The sequence below is a fragment of the Cervus canadensis genome, chromosome 9, assembly GCF_019320065.1.
Source record: "Cervus canadensis isolate Bull #8, Minnesota chromosome 9, ASM1932006v1, whole genome shotgun sequence".
In the NCBI taxonomy this organism is placed as follows: domain Eukaryota; kingdom Metazoa; phylum Chordata; class Mammalia; order Artiodactyla; family Cervidae; genus Cervus; species Cervus canadensis.
Window position 1 is genome coordinate 20,639,028 of NC_057394.1, and position 18,139 is coordinate 20,657,166.

The 18,139-nt window shown below is 39.0% G+C and overlaps 1 pseudogene; it reads right to left on the bottom strand.

Moving 5' to 3' along the window:
- Nucleotides 1-13,724, bottom strand: part of LOC122447245 — a 108,959-nt pseudogene extending 95,235 nt beyond the window's left edge.
- Nucleotides 13,725-18,139: the final 4,415 nt, after the last annotated feature.

An 18,139-nucleotide genomic window follows, 5' to 3' on the forward strand; every position in this document is an offset into this window, starting at 1 on the left:
ACTTGATCTATATTTAGACTTCAAAAACTTTGCAGTTGAAAAGTAGGTTCACTTTCCTAACCTGTTCCAGGGCTTCCCTGATAGCTCAGTTGGTAAAGAATCCGTCTGCAATGTAGGAGACCCCAGATTTATTCCTGGGTTGGGAAGATCTGCTGGAGAACTTGGGCTTCCCTTGTGGCTCAGCTGGTAAACAATCTGCCTGCAATGTGAGAGACCTGGGTTGGATCCCTGGGTTGGGAAGATCCCTTGGAGAAGGGAAAGGCTACCCATTCCAGTATTCTGGCCTGGAGAATTCCATGGACTGTATAGTCCATGGGGCTGCAAAGAGTCAGACGCGACTGAGTGACTTTCACTCACTCACTCAACTTCTTCCAAACCTGGCTCAGAGGGTAAAGAGGGTAAAGAATCTGCCTGCAGTGCAGGAGACCTGGGTTTGATCCCTGGGTTGAGAAGGCCCCTGGAGAAGGAAATGGTTACACACTCCTGTATAATAATTCCATGGACTGAAGAGTTTGGCTGGGGTCGCAAAGAGTAGGACATGACTGAGAGACTAACACTTTCACTTTCTTTCCACTGAATTGAGTATCAAGAAAACATTTCCCTGTAATATTTGCATCCATGTTGATCAAGCTGATTTACCTCTTTTAGAAGAAATGATTTCATTTTGAAACTTTGAAGCAAAAGGATATCAATTTCAAAACTACACTTTAGTCAGTTAAATTTATTAATTCATGCCATTTAATTAATGACAGTATTAACTATATGAACTTCCCTCCTAGCTCAGTCGGTAAAGAATCTGCCTGCAGTACAGAAGACCCGGGTTCAATCTCTGGGTCAGGAAAATTGCTTGAAGAAGGAAATGGCAACCCACTCCAGTACTCTTGCCTGGAGATTCCCATGGACAGAGGAGCTTGGCAGGCTACAATCTATGGGGTGGGAAGAGATGGATATGACTTTTTAGTGACTAAACCACCATTAATTATATAAAATTCAAAGGAATATTATATACATTAAAAAGGAACTCTAGATTTACCAATGTCAGCAAAACATTAAGATTTTTCTGGTATATATGTTTTCTACATGTATAAAATTTTATAAATAAAATTGTTCAAATTTATTTCTGCTTAGAATCATACATTTTGTTTTAAGGCAGCAGGTAATACTAACTTTGCAAATTCATGATAATATTTCTATTTTATTAAAAATCTATACTATATAAATAAAATATCAATATTTACCTTGAAAAAACAGTTTAAGTAGTGCAAGAAGCTCACTGAAAACATAGAATATATTCTCTTTGAGAAAGAAATTCAACACTCATCTTCTCTACTGGAGAGTTTTACCTGACATCGGGGTAAAAAAATAACATTAAATACCAAATATTGATTAGATCATCTGTCAGAAACTTTATGGGTGGAACTAAAGGTAACTTTTGATTTTTTAAGAACTTTAGAAACTCAGCATTCAACATCGTACATTTGTTGAACAATTCATTCAAACTTTTTTTTTATGGGAGAAAGTGACAAAAATGTATGTCTTCATGAGAGAACTCTGTTTAATCAAGTTTATCAAGTGTTAGTCACAAACATGAGATGTTAATCTTCTTTTTCTATTTTATAAACAAGATAGAAAGGACAGTCTAAACTTCTACATTTATATTTCTACAAAAGTTAAACCCAGTCTTCCGTTCAGACATGACAATTTCAGCTGAAATGTTTTCCTTACAAGTGGATTAGCACTTGCCTATTGTGTTACGACAAAACCGGTTAATGATCTGCTTTTGTTCAGAAATATCAAAATTAAAACTAGAACCCTCATATTGTTGATGAGAGGCTGTCTTAGGCATTCATAACAGTCTAGAAATCAATATTTACAAGAACCATCTGAATGTTGAAAAAAAAAATAGCTCAAGTTGTAACTAAATGACAGCTAATTCCCATCCAGATTTGAACAAGAATCTGGATGTTTGGCGTCATGTAGGAAAGTTCCAGATGGTTGACAAGACTTCTCACTTTTCATTTGGATGTTTTTCCCAAGAGTTTCATTCAGTTTTAATGTTCATCCATGGAGACAATTAGTGACAGACACATAACTTTCAGGCATATTCTTACAATCTATTAACAGAACATGAGTCATATTTGGGCATGCCATCCTTCAGGAGATTAAAATAACGGTAGGAATTATTTTCATATTTGAGTTCTTTGGTAATCATTATTAAACTTGTTCCTTACAGTGACCTCAAGATACCAATTAACTCCATTTCAAGTGATATTCAGTGTCTGAAAGACAAAGGGCACTCAATAAAAGTTTAATTAATGTATAAAGAAAAATAACTAAAGATAGTTTCAATGGAAAATATCTATAATAGTTAAAATCTACAGATCAAAGTTAAAGGGGGAAATAGAAAATTAATAAGGTGTGTGAGGAAATTTAAATATTTGAACTACTAAGTAATATGTGGAGATGTTGTTTAGTCTGATTTGCAAAATTTGTCTGTCTGGCCATACTATATAATCATTGATCTTCTCTATTTGCTTTGTGCTGTGAAGCGGCAGACATGGCCTGAAGTACAACAATCTGGGGGTATTCCATTTTACCTTCTGGAGTGCTGGCTGACAGCAACTGGACTGGGATCTCTTTTTTTTTTAGCACATGACATGAAATATTAACAGATTATAAATACTGTTTTTCATGGAAATAGAAATGATTGAAAAGCAGTTCCCTTTTATGTCAAAAGCTATTAAGCTGGGGATGTGTTAATAAACAAGTTACTGTTCTAACAAAATTTAGAGTGCTTGTGTAGAAATGCTAATTTAGGTTACTGAACAGGGGCTAGAATTGGGAGACTGGATTCTGGGCAAGATATTCAGTATTCTTAAGTATCAGTTTCCTTGTCATCTCTAACACTTACTCAGGAGTACATGCACTTATGAATATACAACTTGTGCTGATCAAATGGGTGTGAAAGTTCTTTAAACAAACCTGCCATTCAAAGCACAAGATGTCTGTCATTAATATGGAAGATTGTAGAACTTTCTGCACTAGACATCTCACCTAATTTCCCTCTAGATTAATACTGTGATGACAAGTAGGGGAACTTTGTAATCCACTGGCCTCTTTCACCTCCATGTAAATAGCCCAAATGTTCTGATATGCAAGCATCAACTTTCCTGAGAATGGCAGCCAATGGTGAGATTGCTGACTGGCAGTTCCAGCCGAAGGCAAACTTGTGGAATGAATCTCAGTAATTGGCTCTTACTGCATGCTTAGCTACCCATCTCACAATTTTATGTTTTGTTAATGAATCATCGACACCTCTTGTTAGCTCCTGAGGTTTGGTGTTGCCCTACTGGCAGCCAAGAATCCCAGATTTCAATTATTTTGGCTGGTAACTCACCACATATGTTTTTGGCATTGTTAACTGAAAGGGAAAAAGAACAAGTTGTGCAATTAAACCAACACTGTAGAAAGGGGTAGTGTATGGTTTTTTATTGTGACCAACAAAATCACAGATTTTCTTGTCAGTGGGATATATACTGCAGGTAAGTTGCTATTTAAAGACATTTAAAAGATACAGATTCTAAAAATTTGTATTTTTTCTGTAAGAGAAAGTAGTTTCACATTTTTTTTTTGAAAACAAAAAAGTAGACTATAGTAATCCAATCCTTGGAGACTCAAGAATGAATTCAAAAAATAATATGCCTCTGGTGTTTGCTAGAAGCAAGGAGAAAACTTGTAAAATAATACAACTGATAAATATTAACTAAGACTGTTATGTGTTGGAATCTTTAGGTTTGCTAGTCAAGAAAATGACAAGTTCAAATATGCTCATCTTTATTAACAGTGATTAATTAAAAAACAATGACACTAGTAAAATATAAAACTTTTGTTTCAGAAAAAAGATTGAATTGTCATAGTAACACCACCAAATCACCTGAATCATTAAAGCAGGATCAATATGGACTCCTTCCCTCTTCCTCACCCCAAACCACACACAGTCTACTGTAAGTTCATTCATGTTTGCTTCTTTAATAGTTCTTACATCTGTTTCTCCTCTTCACCATATCTTTTCTGATGAAGTCACATGCTCATCTTCTGCTTGTAGGGCCCCCACAATTATTTGTGACATAATCTTCTGGTTTGTCCTTCCTACCTCATTCTTCTTTGAAAACTATTTCCATACAGTTTTCCTATTGTCTTAGTAATTGGATGCTTGTGTCCACATCTTTCCACGATTTTAGCCAACCATCTTTTTCAGCATTATCATTTAATGCTCCCTCTCCATCTCTTTCTATTCAAACTTGGCCTTTTTCACATCTCCATGTAACTTTCTGTGTACCAGTCCAGTGGAAGCATTTGCAACTTCCTCTTGCATGCCACGCTCTTTTGTGGTTCAGGCTAATCTTTTGTGGTGGAATTATTCTTCCAATTCCGTTTACTTGGTGAACATGAACTCTAAGGTGGTCATCTCTCCTAGACCACATTTCTTGATCCCCTACTCCTCAAGGGAAGAACCAGCCATATTCCTCTGTCATGTGTTTTGTTGTATTTTGAAATCATTTTCTGAACCTGTTTTAGTTTCTGTTTTATAGTTTCATTAAGAACATATTCATTGGCTATTTACCATGTGGAGTCCACTGTCTTTATAGTCCTGGCATTGAGTACAGTCCTTGGCATGCAGTAGGCACTAGAGGAGTGTAACATTTGAACTGAGGAGGGAATGGTGATGTGGGTCACAAAAGAGAACTGTGACAAGGAGGAGAAAATGTTTTTGCAAAGAAAGGGCTTTGTAATGGAAGCTTGGCTGGGAATTTCAGGGTATAGGGGAATTCTGTCTGGATATATGGGCTTCCCTGGTGGCTCAGATGTTAAAGAATCTGCCTGCAATGTGGGAGACCTGGGTTCAGTCTCTGGGTGGGGAAGATTCCTTGGAGGAGGGGATGGCAACCCACTGCAGTATTCTTGCCTGGAGAATCCCTATGGACAGAGGAGCCTGATGGGCTACAACCAATACGGTCTCAAAGAGTCGGGCATGACTGAGCAACTAAGTGTGGTACAGGGATCTGAGGCTGAGCGATACAATTATTTGAGTTAGGCAGAAGCCAAGTCATGGAAGAATTTATGTTGGAAATTTGTTTCTATAGGTTATGAAGAGAATTTTCCAAGTATGTGAGTGCTATGACATGAAACCTTTTGGAAATATCAGTATGGTGGATGTATTTGGGGTGAGCATACTGGAGAAAGACATGGAGAAGCAGAATGATGCAGAGGTATAAGGTAAAATAAGCAATAGCTTGATCAGTTAGTAGCTCATTGCAGGATTCTAGAGAAGAGATAATTATGTTGAAGTAGGGTAATGGCAGTTGAAATGGAAGAAAAGGGGGTAATCAAAAAAGACTTAGATAGTCAAGAATTCATGCCCACCTCTATGCTTCATTATGATAATTGGAGGATAGAGGAACTTAAAATGACTCTCAGGTTTCTAGCTTAGACCACTGGATAGAAAGAGGCCCTTTATTTAAGATCAGAAATAGTGGAAGAATGGCAGATTTGGGGAAGGATTTGCATTGTGTTTGAAGAATGTAAACTTGTAGATGTTTATGGGCCCACCAGTTGGACATATCTCATGGGCAATTAAGTATTATTGGTCAGAGATCATAAGAAAGATCTGAGAAGGAAAAAAGAGACTTGGGGGTCATCACAGTCTATAGCCTGAATTGATATGTATAAGGAAACTGCCTAGGGATAGCTTAAAATATGAGAGGTGAGTTGAAAGAAATGTGGAGAATGTATTTAGAGTCAAAGAACTAAAGGAACAAGACAGAGATTGAGAAATTCCTATGCCCCAGTGTCTAGAAATCCAGAAATTATTGGTTTTAATAAACCAAGTTAAGAGATATTTTAAAATAAAGGTGTGGTCTATAGTGCCAAAGAATGGAGAGAAATAAAGTAAGAAAAGAAAAATTTGAAAGCCAATTAGATTTTAACCATCAGACACCCTGAGATTTTAGAGGGCGCTTTCAAGGGAGTGGTTGGGATATGGCTCTTATGCAATGGGTAGAAGTTCAAGTGGATGTCAGCTACTAGGACATGTGGTAAAATGTTTATTTTCTAAAAATGTTGATGTAAATAAAAAGAGAATTGGGGTGACACTTGGATAAATTGGCCAATTTAAGGGAGGTATAAACAAGGTCAAGTGAAATTTTCTTCTCTCGACCTCAACCTTTGGTCTCTTGCTCTAGTTTTTAATTGCTCCTTCTCTATCTAATTTTCTGCTCTCTATTCCTAAAGGTATGACAGATTATTTTCATCTTCAGTTTTATTCTTTTCTCTATTAGCTCATCTTTCAGAGATTTCCCAATCTGTAGCTTTCTTCCATATTAATTTCATTAAAAATATTTTATTTCAAATTCTAGTTCTTGATCCTAGGCTGCTTCTACTCTATAGCTTGAGCATTTTCTCCTGGATAAGATTTTGGAAATACCAAGTTAGCATTCATAAAGTAGAACTCTCCCCAATATATTTGACCCACTGCTTTTGTTATTTCCTGTTTTCAAGGTAATCATCCCTTCATTTGTGTTAAGACACCAGGTTCTATCTGGTGTCTTTTCCGTTGGTCCCATTTTTTTTTTCCAGGTCTTTTCCGTTGGTCCCATTTTTTTTTTTCTCTTTCTATTGTCACTATCCTCATTAGTTTCTTATTATTCTTGCTGGGATACTGACAACAATCTCAAAAAAAAAAAATTATCTGGCAGGTTTGATGGTCTCTAATGCATTATTTTGATTATATCTGTTCATTAATAGAGAATCATGAATGTAGACTGTACACAATACTGAATATGTTAAGATTGGCTTTCCAAAAAGTTAATTACCAATGATGGGAAAGAATTTCATAAATAACTTACTTGAGAAAGACTTACTGTATGTGGGCAGAGAATTAGGCCTTGGGAGAACAATAATAACTCACGCTTTAAATAAGCATCTATTTAAAAAAAATTGACTTAGTTAACAGGATCATTTACCTGTGATCACATTACTATGTACAAAGAATAATGAAGAATTTGCTTTTACTGCTACCCAGATACATCCTATTTGGTTAGGTCATCCCAAACTGTCAGACTATCCTTGATGTCAAAAAAAGGAAGAGGGAGGTTATTAAGGCTTGTGACTGTGAGTGTCTGTGTGTCTGGCTCTTCTTCTGTTTAAATTCCCATTTGTGATCCCTAAGCCACAGTGCAGAGAATGTAGCTTCAGAAATATCTGGCCAAACAAGCGCATATCTAGTTAACAGCCACTTTTCCATTCCTACTACTTCCTTTGAATTTGAAATGCAACATGGGCTCTTTCCTGTGTCTCCATCCTAAAGGCCTTTAGACATGAACTGCATTGTTGCTCTTTCCTGGATCTGTAGCCTGAAGGCCTTTGACTTGACATGCAGGACTGTCCCTTCTCTGGGTCTCCAGCCTATTGGCCTACCCTGTTGATTCTGGATTTGCCAGCCTCCTTAATCATTTGCACAAATTTCTTAGAATAATTTATTGAAATAAATTTCTTAAAGTCTATCATCTACCTATCTTTCTCTGTCATCTATCAATCCTGTGCCTTCCTTTTCTCCAGAGGATCCTGAACTAAAACACTAAGCAAGAAATATTGCCTCTCGCCAGATAATGTTGTGTACAGGGGACCCCATTTTTGTCATCTAATTTGTTCCAAGACATAGGTCACAAGCTCAAGTATGGAAGTCAAGAAATGGTTCTGCTGATATTTGCAACAGTTATTCTTTCGTCTTGCCTTTTCTTGTTCATCTTGCACATTGCAGCCAAAGGGGCTTTTTAAAAGCACAAATATGATATTACCTTCTTCTGTAAGATTATTTAATAACTCATCATAACCTTACAAAAATCCAAACCCATGTGTGTGGCACACCTGGCCCTTTGTATTCAGGCCACTGTGCCTCTCTGGCCTCTTCACTCACCCACCTCCCTCATGATCCAGCCCTGGGGAACTACCTGTGGCATTACACCTATTCCAAGCCTTCTTCCTCCTGTAAATCTTTAATCTTCAATCTGTTAATTCTGCTTAGAATACTTGCCCCTCATTTGTCTATCTGTCAAGCACCTACTTGGACTTTCTGGTGGCTCAGTAGTAAACAATCGGAGACACACATTTGATCCCTGGGTCAGGAAGATCCCCTGGAGAAGGGCATGGCAACCGACCCCAGTATTCTTGCCTGGAGAATCCCAAAGACAGAGGAGCCTGTGGGCTACAGTCCATAGGGTTGCAAAGAGTTGAATGCAGCTGCAACTGAAGCAACTTAGCACGCATGCGCCTACTCATCTTTCAGTTCTTACCTCAAACACTCCAAATGACATCAGTTCCTACTTGCTGTGGCCAGTGTTGACTATTTTCTATTCTGTACCCTCACAGAGCTGTTTTAGGCAGCTCATGATATCTCAAGTTCTCTCTGCCATCTATCTTTGCACATTCAAGGCTACACCCTGTACTGGAAGTGACGACCAACGCTTGTTCACTGCAGCCTCAGGACTCCACGTGGACAGCGGTCACAGCCAGGGCTATTTATAAAAAAATGTATGCTTGTCTAGTCAACAGGAGCAATCTATACACGACTGAATCAGGCAATGATTTTAACAAAGGCACACTGTATGTGAGAAAGTCTATGTATTTAAGAACAAAGATTGGGCTTCCCCTGTGGCACTAGTGGGAAAGAATCTGCCTGCCAAAGCAGGAGACACAGTTTGATTCCTGGGTCAGCAAGAAATCCTGGAGGAGGAAATGGCAACCCACTCCAGTATTCTTGCCTAGAAAATTCCGTGGACAGAGGAGCCTGGCTGGCTACAGTTCATGGGGTTGCAGAGTCAGATATGGCTAAGCACGTTTGCATGCACATGAATATGGTGAAACAGCAAAAGAAAGTGTTTTCAGCTTGCATGGAGAAAATTTGGTCATATTAAGGGAGAGCTCGGATGCATCAGTAATATCAGAGATCAGGGTAAATTGCAAGTATCATCACAGGAGACTCCAGACTTAAGATTCCTTCATGATTCTTGTTAAGGAAATGAGTTACAAGTTTGGAGTCATCTGTACATTATTCACTCAGAGGCTTTGTAAGACTTCCTTTCATTAAAAAAAAAAAAAATCTATTTTTCTCTAAGAGATTGAAGACTCTATTAAGGAAAGGGAACATTGCCTGAAAAGAAGAAAACAAGAAATACTGGGTTGGCCAAAAAAAAAAAAAAATCATTGGGATTTTCCGTAAGATCTTATAGAAAAACCCAAAGGAACTCTTTGGCCAACCCAATATCTGTTGAGTAAATGAAGGAAAGGATGTAAGCAGATAATAAAAGCTTAACTAATCAGCTTTCGGTTGATTGTGGTAGTAACTGAAAATTAGTCATTTCAATTAGTAATTGAAAATTGAACCTCAATAATCTGTGCAGTGCTGATAATTGAAAGGGTTGACTTTTTCCTGTTTCTGTGTATCTTCTCCTATTGTCCTTCCAGCACAGGAGGCACTTTTATGATATCTGGTTTGACCTTGACAACCAATACAAGAGGTAAATGTTATCTTCATTTTATAGATAAGAAAAATCAGGCTCCGAGGAGACAAATGATTGTTGGAAGTCTCACATCTCATAATAGCAGGGTTCCGCATCTCATATGCTCTTTCCAGCCTGTATGTAAAGACTGGCCACGCCTGTTTAAAGCCCTTCACTCAAGTTAAACTGATCCACTTAGCACCCCTTAATGCTTCTGCCCTTTAGCCCTTTGTATTCATGATTCTTTACTTCCTTCTGTCATATCTTTTCTCTTTCATCCTTTAGCACTTTAGTAAAATCCCTTTTATGAAAACGGCTTAGCTTTAGTCCAGGGTTTCTCAACCTTAGCACCGCTGACATTTTGGCCAGATAATTCTTTTTTTGTGGGGAACAATCCTGTGCATCATAGGATGTTTAGCAGCATCCCTGGCGTCTAGCCAGGAGACACCAGTAGCGCTCCCCCGCCCAACTGTGACAGTCAAAAATACTGCCAAGCCTGCCTTGCTCAGCATCTTCAGGGGAGCCAACTACCCTCAGCTGAGAATTTTGTTCTCATATATCCCTGCCTGTAAGTCTTTGCAAGGCTTTCTGAGGCCTCTGCAAAAACCACAGCCCTTTATTGGTAATCTTTGTATTTAAAATTAAACACTCACGTCCTTAAGACCTCCCTCTCCTGGTTTTCTTTATATTTTCAGTGTTGCTTTGCTATTTAACTTTTCATGTGTAGAACTCTCTCTCCAACTTTCCTAAAAGTTTTTTTCAAGTAGAAATGAAGCCCTTTCTGAATCTCAATAAGACTTTGTGTTTTGCACAGAACACCAATTTGATAATCTGCTTATTTTGTGGCATGGAAATTTGAATTAACTAATGATGCTAAATTATTTGACACACCTAATGATTAATGATGCCCAGCAGCAGCTCAGGTCCCAGTTGTCAAGTCACCTGGGAGGACATTGACAAATGCCAACTACTCTTTAGTTTCCATTTGTGAACTGACTTAATTCCTTGAACAATACCAAAAATCTGGATTTCTACATAGTTTCTCTATTATATTGTAAAAGGCAAAAGATTTTTTAAAAATGAGGTGAATTGATTAAATAATGAGATCATGTATATACTTTCATGGAAGAGCATAGTCACTGTTTGCTGGAGAAAAGAAGACTTTTTAAAAGCTGCAATTTTTTAACCTTATTGGAGAACACATGAACATTTCTGCGTTTCCACAGGTGTGAAAAACAAGCAGATTCTAACTTCTTTCAGGTGCCTGGGCACATGGCCCAATTTAGAAATCTTAGGTTTAGGTTGTACTTATGATTTCACCATCTCATATAGCCACTTTGTTTTGTTAATGTGGTGAATATTCCTTCAGGACAAGAATAGAAGGCTTCTATGAAATCTGTTTTTATTAAAAATATACAGAACATAAAATTTGTCATCCAAATCATTTCAAGTGTACAGTTTAGTTCTGCAAAATATCTTCACATTGTTGTACAATCAATCTCCAATCATTTTTCACCTGGCAAAACTGAAACCCTATAGTGAGTAAACAATTTCCCCCTTCTTTTATTCAACCCCTCCCAACCACCATCCTACTTTGTCTCTCTATGGATTTGACTACTCCAGATACTTCACATAAGGGGCGGGGGGGGGGGGGGGGGGAGTCATACCTTATCTGTCCTTCTGTGACTAGATTATTTCACTTAACATAATATCCACATGGTTCATCCATGTTGCAGAATATGTAAGAATTTCCTTCATCTTTAAGGCTGCATTATGTTCCATTGCATGTATAGACCACATTTTTCTTATCCATTCATCTGTTGATGGACACTTGGGCTGCTTCCATCTTTTAGCTATTGTGAAAAATGCTGATATAAACAGTGTATACATATCTCTTGGAGACTGCTTTCATTCATTTTGGGGCATAATCCTAGAAGTGGAATTTCTGTATCATATGGTAGTTCTGTTTTTAATTTGTAGGAACCATCATACTGATTTCTACAGAGACTGCATCATTTTACATTCCTACCAAGAGTGAGCAAGGATTCCAGATTCACCACATCCTTGCTGACTCTCGTTATTTTTTTGGTTGTTTGTTTCTGGACAATAGCCAGCAATGAGCAGTATCTCACTGTGGTTTTGATTTGCATCTCCTTAACGATGTGTGATGATTTGAACAACAGATGATTTGAGCAACATTTCTTGTGCTTGTTGGTCATTTTTGTATATCTTTTTTGGGGAAACGTCTCTTCAGGCCCGTTGACCACTTTTTAACTGAGTTGTTTGTTTTCTAAACAACAACAACTAAACTGTTATTTAGTTCTGGTCATTCTTTACATATTCTGCAGAGTAACCATTTATCAGATGTATAATTTGCAAATATTCTCTCCCATTCCATAGGTTGCCTTTTCACTCTGTCCATTGTGTCCTTTGATGCACAGGACTTTTTAATTTTGATGGAGTCTGATTTATCTCTTTATTTTTTATTTTGTTGACATCTTATTTTTTAATAAAATCAGGGATCTCCAGGGGTATAATCCGGAAGCAGAACTGTGCTAAACACTATCGTTGATGGACTGCAGGCCTGCAGAGCCCTTGGTGAAACCAGCCTAAATAATACATAATACAGTATAATCTCTCTATTCTGATTCATACAAAAATTACAAAATATTCCCTGCCCCAAATCCTTACATTATGAAAATGAAATAAAACCCTAGAATGAGGTGGTTTGACAGATGTATTAGACTGGAACACGCAGTAAAGCTGCGCTCCGGCCAGCAGCTTCAGGCCGAGGCGGTGGTGCAGGTCCGGGGGCGCGGGTCTCTCCTGGGGCAGGATGCCAGGCCCCCTGGAGCCGCCGGCCCCACTCACTGGCGCAGGCGCACCCCGAGCAGGGAGCCACAGCACTCAGCAGCCCCCACCTCTCCGCTCTGTCGTGGGCAGGCGGTACTGTTTCAGGGTTGGCTTGATGTCCTTCTGCGTGTCTGTAGTCTGGGCCTCCCTGACGCACTTCAGGGGTCTCACAGCGGTGGCACCTTCGGGCGAACACTCACTGCAGTGCCGGGCTGGAGTACGAGGATAGCCTGGCTGCCCCCGACAGCTTGAGCCTGGGCAGCTCCATTAGGTAGGCCGGTCCCTGTCTCCGGAAGTGGTCCTCCTCAGGCCTCGGGAGGGCTGTTTCTGCTTCCGGCCCTCCGGTGCCGTCTGCCAGGTGTTGCTGAGTAGTTCCGGTGCGATGGGGGCGCTCGGAGAGGAGAGCGGGGGGCGTTTCGCCTGTCCCTGGCCAGAGCTTGCTTCTCAGCGGGCCTCTGCTCCTGCAAGTAGGGGTGTTGCAGGGCCTGGTGGGCAGTGATTCTCTCCTCAGGCTCATAGGCCACCACTTCCGTGCAGGAGGGAGAGGCATTGCGGGGATAGCTTAGTTGTCAGTAGAGGTATCCCTGATCCCTTTTAAAAAGGAAAATCAAAACTCACAGCTCTGGACTGTTTGAACTTGGTGAGGATCTGCTCCGCAGGCGTGCCCATGACGTCGTGGATCCTTGAGATCTGGACCAGTTCATTGGCTCCGGGGAAGAGGGGCTGCAGGGTGGCCATCTTGTAGAGCATGCAGCCCGCACTCTACAGGTCCGTCGTGTAGCTGTGGAAGCCATCGGTGAGGAGACACTCAGGGGCCCAGTACCAGCAGGTGGAGATGTACTCCATGTAAGGATGTTTAGAGTAGAAGCTCCGGGACGACCTGAAGTCCCCTAATCTCAGGACATCCTGCTTTATTAATATATTTTCTGGTTTTACATCTCTGTGAAATATTCCATTTCTGTGCATGTGATCCAGAGACTTACACAACTGGTACATATAGTGCGTATTTTTTTTTTTTCCCCTGATAATGGGTGTCTTCTCTCATAAATATTCATGTCCATAAGTTCACATGTTAGTGTAAGAGAACCAGATTTTCTGTCAAAAGCCACTTTGTGCAGCGTGAGAATGTTTGGGTGTGGATTCAGGCATCTCAGTGCTTGTACCTCTCGCAGATTGTTCACTTGCTCAATACTTTCAAAATTGTTGTTTCATTTGTTTACATGCATAGTAGTTTCCATCTCGCAGGTTCTGCATCTTAGTAACTTCAGAAAACGTTCCCTCCTGTATTTTATTAATTGGTTTATAGTTCTTCATCCTGGATGCGGAAGTTGGCGACAACCCCTTGCCGATATTGGTTGGAGAAGAAAGGGATAGAAAGTGGAGGCCCTGGCTTCCACTCTTTAGAGGCAGGGTCCTGAACATGGACCTTCAAGGTGGTCCCTAGATGGAGAGTGTTAGGATCCGGCTGCCATGTGTATCCCTGTCACCCTAGCCTGATTTATCTCTTTATACTTTTATTGCCTATATTTTTGGTGTCAGATCCAACATATTACTTAAATCCAATGTCATGAAGGACTTCTGTCAAATTTATCTTCCTCACAGAACCTAGAGCTCATGAATTTCTTCCATTTTTGTTGACGGAATGTTTTAAATGTTAAGTACCAACCAAATCTTCATAAAGTTTCCTCACTCCAATTCTACTATTTCTGTCCGTGGAATTCCCCAGGCAAGAATACTGGAGTGAGTTGCCATTTCCTTCTCCAGGGGATCTTCCCAACCCAGGGATTGAACTCTGGTCTCCTGCATTGCAGGCAGATTCTTTACCAACTGAGCTACTAGGGAAGTCCTTTCACCAACCAAATCTTCATAAAGTTTCCTTACTCCAATTCTACTATTTCTAGAAACATTTCTATTGTATAATCTAGGGGAGAGTATGCTCTCTCTCAGTCTATTTTTCCCTCTCCACTCTGGCTTTTGTGTTCTCTTGTGTACTGAGAATGGAACCCCTCTATTCTCTTTAATAGCAGTCTGTGTATAAAAATAAAAGAATTATACTATTACCTAACATTTTGTGAGAATTAAATGAAGAAAAAAATTTATGTGTAGGTTTGGTGACACTTGGAAACAGTAACTGCTCATAAATGATGGTGGTTAGTTATTGACGAAAAAGAAATCAGACTTACAGAACCTAGAAATTCCTTAAGACTTGCTGATACTAACATCTGCACAGCACTGTCAAGGTATCATGTTTTTGTTGGGAAGATAAGTTTAAATTAAAATGTGTATAAAAAGAAGCAAGATCATCAGTGAGTAAAGCAAGTACTGATGTCTGTCAAGAGAGTTCCAAGGAGAGATTATTACAAAATCGAGCAGCACGATAAAGTTTCATGGAGAAGATGAACTTGGGCATCATCTTGATGGACAGCTGAATTTAGATAACAGGAGAGGAAAAGAAGGATGCACCAAGACAGCAAACACATGAAGGATGGTTTGTCTATCAATTGGTCTTCAGAGTATGGAAGGACTTAAACATCATACTATGTGTTTTGTACTTCATCTTCTAAACCAAGGGTTGGCAAACTTCTTAACTTTTTCTGTTAAAGGCTAGACAGGAAATATTTTAGACTCTGTACTTACAAGCATTCTCTGTCAGATATCTTCTATGCTATTTTTTTTCAACAACACTTTAAAAATGTAAAATCCATTTTTAGCTCTCAAGCTGCACAGAAGCAGGTCACAGACTGGATCTGGTATAGTTTGCTGACCGAGAGACTCTATCAAAGATTTTTTTGAACAGTCACTTGACATGACCAGAGGTACATTTGAGGAAAATGACTGAGGGTGGTGAGAATCACCTTACATATCTTTCCTACCTAGATTTTGTATCTTCAGAGAAAACATGTTTTATAAATTAAACTGGAAGGACAAAGCTTTATTTTTTCTGGCTCTGTATATAGAGCAGAGAATTCTACCATCACTGAGAAGACTACAGTGTATAAGTTCTTTAGGATAACATTTTCACTGCATCTCACCCTCTTGCTGGCTACAGCTGGCATCATAATTGCTATTAATAGCATTACAAATGGGTACATTGTTGGCACTTAATGGCTACTTTAAGAAGTGAATTTAGGAGGTGAAAATGCTTTATGAAGTCTATAATAAAGAAGTTTTATTGCAGCTAGTTAAGAAACAAATGTTATGAGAAGAGCAGATTCTTCTAGTATGTATCATAAAATATGACAGTCTTTATGCTAGCAACTTAATTCTACAAGCTTCATGTGTTTGCCTTTAAAGGTATTTCCATCAAAATGACGATATGGAACCAAAGCCATATATTGTCCTTTTCCTGAGCTCCATATCAGTCAGTGATGACCAGGGAGATTTGGGGCAGCTTTATAGGAAGACTGATGAAGCATTTTGTTATATGAACAAAATTAAGGTTTCTCATCTTTTAATGCAGTATAGGAGAACCCAAACATTTTGAGTTTGTGATAGTTAATTTTATCCATCAGCTTGGCTAAGCTACAGTACCCGGATAAATATTTGGTTAAATATGATTCTAGGTGTTTCTGTGAAGGCACTGTATATATATGTATATATACACACACACACAGTTGGTTTTATTTCTCAGTTCAGTTCAGTTCAGTCGCTCAGTCATGTCTGACTCTTTGCGACCCCATGGCCTACAGCACACCAGGCTTCCCTGTCCATGACCAAATCCCGGAGAATCCTAATACAGAGGGCACATGTGTGTGTATGTGTGTAGTATCTAACTTAGATACTAGTTGTGTGGTGTACTGGCATATACATAATTAATTTATGGCAATGGAGGGGTGAGCTGGTAGGTAAGAAGTCATCCCTCAGAGTGGTTGGAATCAGAGTCTGCTACTTGCACGTTCTTATACACTGCATGTATTAAGCAAGTGGACAAAGAGAATAAATAACAATTTCAACTATAAGTTTTCAAAATTGAAGTCATATGAACAGATGTTGAAGTATTACAAGCTGCGATGGGTATGATGTCAAGTATCCTTCATGGAGGGGAGCTAAGTCATGTGTTCTTCAGAGGGTCATTCAGGGTAACTATCTTGATAGTTAATGACTCTTCCAAACCATCTAGTAAACCTTAAACTTTACTCTTTCAGAAGTATTAACCATTACCAAGGGCAAAGTTTCTTTATCGATACAAAATTTTGGACTAAACTGGAGGCAATTCAGTTAAGTTCAAGCAACATTTTCTGAGTGATTCCCATGTGCTGATACTAGGCACCATTCACAGATGAATAAGAGACAGTTCTCTCTAGACTATAGTTTCATGAAGGCTTGTTGTTGTTGTTTAGTCACTAAGTTGTGTCTGGCTCTTTTTCACCCCATGGACTGTAGCCTGCCAGGCTCCTCTTGTCTATGAGATTTCCCAGGCAAGAATACTGGAGTGGGTTGCCATTTCCTTCTCCAAGGATCTTCCCAACCCAGGGATCAAACCCACCTCTCCTTCTTGGCAGGCAGAGTCTTTACCACTGAGCCATCTGGGAAGACCTTCATGATGGCTATTAAGCCATTAAAAGAATGTCTATAGTAATGAGTACATAGCTTATATAGTCTAAATTCATAAATATCTATCTCAGAATAAGAAAAACTTTCATCTTAATCACAGTTTCTTTGACAGAGTGCATAAATGAAAGAAGCTAAAAGTTGAATTTCACCTACATGTTCTTTGGGAACAGAGTTTAGGTCATGGATGTTTTCATGAAGAAGAAGACAGACAAGCAAGAACTTGGAGAAATGGCCTCTTCAGAGACAGAAACATATGTGATGAGATCTATTGTGAGACATTAGGCAGATAAGGATGGAATCAAGCCCTGGGGGTTGTGAAGGGATGAAGGACCGTAAGTGTGATAGGGGCTGGGGGGAGAAAGGTGCTGCCTACTTGCTTTACCTTACTGATAGTTGTGTCTATAATCCTCCAAACACTTTGACTAAGCAGTTCTTTGATGAACACCCCCAAATGCTTCATGTGGAACTTAAATTGAAACTAATATTACAAAAGGAAAGCATTTAGTTTTGTGCTGATTCTCTCTATCTAGTCTGTTACTGAGGCTGTAATTTCCCAGTGTTATCTATCCTTGCTTCTAATGTTTTATAGATTTTCTTTTTCTGTTAGAGCAACTAAATTTCATTGGTAGAGTCTGAAACACTTAACGGATTTTTAATCATAGAACTATCTTTTGCACAATCTCCTTGAGGAAAGTAACACCATTCTGGCATTTTATATTGTAGGAAGAGAAGCAATTTTATTTCTTCGAACACTGAAGCTGACAAAGAACCCATTGACTCGCAAAACAGTCCTAAAATAAACTGTATTGCTATTTGAACCATGGGTACAATTACCTGTTTTCTACTTGTATTCGGAGGGAATTCAAATAATGGAGAAGAAAAAATATTGAACGTCAAAGTGCATTTGCCTTTGCAGAAATAGTCTGAGGTGTTATTAATGAGGATCTGCAAATAACCACAATTTTGCACAACTCAACATTCATAAATAACTACTGGTTAAATCGAAGGAGCAGTTTCAGCTTTCATTATATCTTGCATATGAAGTGTACATGTTATCTTAACATCAAAGTGTGTATAGCATTACTAAAGGAAGAAATCTGATGATGGCAGTATTTTGAACCACAAGTTATCAATAGATCACTTAGTGGTATGGCAGCATTCCAACCAGGCAGAGT